Genomic DNA, 5,518 nt, shown 5'->3' with positions numbered 1-5,518 from the left:
ATGGACAACCGAGAAGCCCACTTCTGTACTTCATGTGCAGAAAAGTGGGTTCCATTATCACTCTCTATGACCAGAGGTCAATTGTACATGGCCTTAAGGCTGTTCAATGTCTTAATAATGCTTACTCAGTCTGGGGCCTTACAGGGCCATACAAACAGAAGACCTGTAGCCATATCAATGGCTGTAAAAATGCACCTGAAATTCTCTGATGTGGGAAGTGGTTCAAAAAATCCACTTGCCATTGAGTCAGGGGCACCCTTCCAAGGATTATCTGCTCATTGGTATGTGGCACCCCTTGGGGGTGTGGACTTCCTTGAGAGTACACTGGACAAATGCAACACATGTTTATTACAGCTTCCTATTTTATAGGTAGGGCCCATCTTTGAACAGCCATTCACATGATTTTGCTGCCAGCATGCTGCAGCCAATGATGTAACCATTGGGCTACATCTGTCGTTGGAGCTCTCTCCAGCCATCTTACCTTAGCCAGCGCATCAGTATGGCCATTAGTGACCCAAAGGATGTTGATGGAACATTCTGTAGCACTATGTCTCTCATGCTGTCTGTAAAATGTTCATCATCCAGGCCACATGTGCTCATATTAAATATGGACTAACTCATCCCCAGCTTCCAAATTATTTGAACCAGCTCGGCATACGTTTGCCACCTACTCACAGATTTGGGCAGTCCTCCAGCATTTGTCCACATGGTCTGGATGGCTTCATTCACCCACTCCATTAGAGAGTGGTCATCCTGTGCTGGTGTGTATCTGCAGCTGTTCTGTAGCTGCTGCCAAAGGGACTGATGCATGGTAATGGAAGCCAAATTTTCCATCTTCTCACCAGAACACATCAAGCCATACACCCCTAGGTCCCACAGCCACAAAAGCCAAGCAGCTAGGGGTTCACCCTGTTTCTGGCAAAACTATTTCCCCAAGTCCACCAACTCAGCATGATTGTAGGGGACATAAGTAGTAAATTGGGTCACTTGTGGGTTGCCTACCCATTGTCTGTCTGGTCTCATGGGCTGTTAATTCTTCAGTTTTTGATGCACAACAGGTCGTGCCAGGAGACGCACAATCTCCCCCAGCTCACCATTGGGTTCATCATCATCCTTGGTGTCAAAAACAGGAGTGACCTGTTGCTGTACTTCAGCATCCAGAACAAGTACCTGTGCTTCCACAAAGTCTGCTTTCTGCTGCAAATCTCGAAGTCGTGCTGCTTCATGGAGTACCTGGTCCATGTTCACTCATAGTACAGTGAGCAACAGCCAGACCCGGGCCAACAGGAAAGCGGCCATCAGGTACCACATACTTGAGGGTAGACACATTTCCTCCCCCTTCCAAGGGACTAGTGCCTCCCTTACCTGCTTGGAGTCCTGATGACAAATATGCCAATTGTCCGGATGGATCACAGACCCCTCTACCCTGTCCTGTGCAGGCCCTGAGCCAGGTAGTTGAAAAAAGATTCTGGCAGCTGATAACAGGATAGATATCTTTATTTCAGATGTGAGCTCTGCTGCCAGCAGTCGGAAACCATTGTCTTATATACCAAAAGTACACAATAGTGGGAACAAGCCAAGGGGTACATGTGAGCACATGTGCACCAACACTACTCTTATGTAACTTGTTTACAACGGATGTGCTGAATCATACCCAGACAGATATGAGGTGAGAGGGCCTGACTAAAGTAACTCCATTTTCCTCACAGTCAGCCTGTCCATGCATGGGACCCCTACCACAGCTGCCTGCAGTGCAGTGGCCTTTGCTAGTGGCTGTCTACAACACCGCACCAGCCATACTAGCCACACCAGCTGTATGAAGGACTCCCTGCCCAAACAGACTCAACAGCCTGCTCAGCTAATTGTGGGTCCCCATGTGGTAGCTGAGTGCAGTGTGTCTACTGCCACCATAGCCATTGCATCAGTGGGAATGGCCAGGTGTGGGACTCCCTGCTAACACTGAAGCAGTAACTACCCCATTGAGGGGAGGGACCCCTGCTATTGCCACCTGCAGTGTGGTGGCCATCACCAGGGTCCTTACACTCTGCCACATGGGCCAGACCAGCCATGCCTGGGACCCTGCCCAAGACACCTCACTAGCCAGACCTGTTGTGTGTGGGACTCCTACCCAAGCTGCCTCAACAGAAAGCCCTGCTACTTGTGAGACCCCTCCACCACAGTCATATGCAGTGTGGCTGTTGCTACCATAGACATCACATCAGCCAGATTGACTGTACATGGAACCCCCACCCACACCACGACACCACCAGACTGGCAGCAGGCGCAATGCCCTGCCAACACTGAAGCAGTAGCCAGTGTAGCTGGGTACATGAGCTCAGCTGCTATCACCTGCACCACTGCTGTCATCACTGCTGCCACCAGCAGCCACACACAGCACTACAACCACGGTTGTACTAGTCAGATTGACTGAGGGTAGGACCCACCACAGCCACCACACATTGACACAAGGGTCACAAACCAAGACACAACTCTGGCATTGAATATGGAAGAAGTAGCCACAAGTACACTACTGAGCCTACCCAGAACTAATACTAAAAGATCCTACTCTACAGTCAATATAAAACACACCTACAGGAAGAAATCCCTCTCCTCAAAGTCCATTTCAGAGTAATAGAGGAAACAACTGCTCAACCAGATGTCTAAAAATCAACATACAGAGACTAAAAATATGAAAAGACAGGGAAATATGATACCACCAAAGGAATACAATAATTCTCAAGTATCAGACCCCATAGAGCGGGAAACCCTTGAAATGTCCGAAAAGGAGTTTCAAGTAACAATCTTAAACAAACCCAGTGAGACACAGGAAGACTCAGACAACATAATGAAACAAGAAAAACAATCCAAGACTTGAAGGATGCAATTTACAGAGAGATAAATTCCATAAAAAAGAATGTAGCAGAACTCCTAGAACTGACACTCATTCAATGAAATAAAAACTACACTTGAGAGTGTAAGCAGAAGGCTAGAGCAAGTAGAAGAAAGAATTGCTGTTCTCAAGGGCAGCCTTTCTGAAATAACTCAAGCCTGAAAAAAAGAAAGGAAAATGAAAAAGAATATGAAAAAAAGAAGAGAACCTAAGAGAGCTAGCAGACAAACTTAAGCACACACATATTCAATTCATGGGTGATCCAGAAGGGGAGGTAAAAGGAAAAGGCATTGAAAACCTATCCAGTGAAATAATAGTGAAAAAGTTCCCAGGCATTGTTAGAGATATCAACTTCCAGATCCAAGAGGAACATAGGTCCCCAAACAAAATCAATCAAACGCGGTCCTCTCCAAGGCAAACCGTAATCAAACAGTCAAAAGCCAAAGACCAAGAGAGAATCCTGAAAATAGCAAGAGAAATGTGTCAAGTCACCTATAAGGGAATCCCCATCAGACTAACAGCAGACTTCTCAACAGAAACTCTTCAGTCCAGAAGAGATTGGGAAGATATATTCAAAGTACTAAAAGAAAAAACTGCAAATGAAGAATACTTTACCCAGCAAGGCTATCCTTCAGAAATGAAGAAGAAATAGTCTGTTTCCCAGACAAACAAAAGCTGTGGGTGTTCACCATCACATGACTAGCTCTACAAGAAATCCTTACGGGAGTCCTGCACCTGGAACCCAGAAGCAATAATCAGTACCATGAATACAGTAGAAAGAACAAACACCACTTGTACAGCAGACATGCAAATAAGAGAAAGAAACTATACCATACCACTTCAAAAAACCAATGAAATCTGAAGACAAACAACAAAAGGGAAAGAGAGGACCAAAAGATATCTAAATCAATGATGGGAAAAGCAATTGCATGACAGAAATAACACAGTGCTTTTCAGTAATAACCCTAAATGAAAATGGATTAAATTCCCCACTCAAAAGACACAGACTGTCTGACTGGATTAAAAAACCAAATCCAAATGTGTGCTGTCTTCAAGAGACTCATCTCACCGGTAAAGATGCACACAAACTATTTGTGAAGGGATGGAAAAAGATATATCACATATATGGAAATAAAAAATGAGTAGGAGTAGATATTCTTTTTTTCCTAGTGAAGTTTTTTATTTTAGAATAGTTTTAGATTTACAGAAAAGTTGCAAAGATCATATTAAGTTTTGGTGTACCCCACAGCCAATTTCCCTATTATTATCTTATTATTAGTATGGTATATTTATCACAATTAATGAACCAATACTGATACACTGTTATTAACTAAAGTCTTTACTTTATACACATTTCCTTAGTTTTTATCTCTTGCACTTTTTCTGTTCCAGGAGTACATCCAGGATACCACATTACATTTAGTTGTCATGTCTCCTTACACTCCTCTTGGCTTTGGCATTTTATTTATTTATTTATTTATTATGAATATTCATGAGATTCAAAGCTGATTGCCCCCCTCCAGTCCATGATGTGGGGCCAGATACATACTGGGGGCACATCCATTGCCAGAAATTACTTTTGTATCCTTTGTTCTCTCCCAATTATCCCCCAACCTCCCTCCCCTTTCTCCTCTCCTCTCAACTCCAATTTGTAGCCCTAGGAATGTTCCTTCCCTCGGTTGGATCACGGTACTACTGTGGTCTTTCTTTGCTGCATGCCTTTCTCTCTTAGCTCCCACATATGAGTGAGCACAAGCAGTACTTATCCCTCTGTGGTTTGCTTATTTCACTCAAAGTAAGTTTCTCCATGTTGGTGCAAATGGGAGTATTTCATTCTTTTTGTGGCAGAGTAATATTCCATAGTGTGTATATACCACAGTTTCCTTATCCAATCATCCATTGATGGACATTTAGATTGGTTCCATATCTTGGCTATTGTAAACAGAGCTGCAATAAACATGGGAGTGCAGGTATCGCTTTGACATGATGATTTCCATTCCTCTGGATAAATACCCAGAAGAGGGATTGCTGGATCATATGGAAGATCTATCTGTAGTTGTTTGAGAAACCTCCAAATTGTTTTCCAAAGTGGTTGTACTAATTTACAGTCCCACTAACAGTGCAGTAGTGTTCCCTTCTCTCCACACCCTCACCAGCATTTGTTATTCACTGTCTTTTTGATTATAGCTAGTCTAACTGGAGTGAAGTGGTATTTCAATGTGGTTTTAATTTGCACTTCCCTGATGACTAGTGATGTTGAGCATTTTTTCATGTAGCTGTTGGCCATTTGTATGTCTTCCTTTGAAAAATGTCTATTCAGCTCCTTTGCCCATTTTTTAATTGGTTCAGTTTTTTTATAGTATAATTGCTTGAGTTCTATGTATATTCTGGATATTAGTCCCTTGTCAGATGCATAGTTGGCAAAATTTTTCTCCCTCTCTGTAGGTTGCCTTTTCACTCTGTTGTTTCTCTTGCTGTGCAGAAACTTTTTAGTTTGATATAGTCCCATTTGTTAATTTTTTCCTCTGCTCCTTGTGCTTTTGTGCTCATGTTCATAAAGCCTGTGGCCAGACCTAACTGCTGAAGTGTTTCACCTATATTTTCCCTTAGTAATTTTACAGTTTTAGG

At 43.2% G+C, this 5,518-nt stretch overlaps 1 pseudogene; it reads left to right on the top strand.

Annotated features, from left to right (window-relative positions):
• Positions 1 to 1,720: 1,720 nt before the first annotated feature.
• Positions 1,721 to 5,518, top strand: part of LOC103598433 — a 66,618-nt pseudogene continuing 62,820 nt past the window's right edge.

This window comes from Galeopterus variegatus, unplaced genomic scaffold, assembly GCF_000696425.1.
Source record: "Galeopterus variegatus unplaced genomic scaffold, G_variegatus-3.0.2 Scaffold2607, whole genome shotgun sequence".
In the NCBI taxonomy this organism is placed as follows: Eukaryota; Metazoa; Chordata; class Mammalia; order Dermoptera; family Cynocephalidae; genus Galeopterus; species Galeopterus variegatus.
Note: the sequence above shows the minus strand (reverse complement) of the source record. Positions and strands in the feature narration are given on the sequence as shown.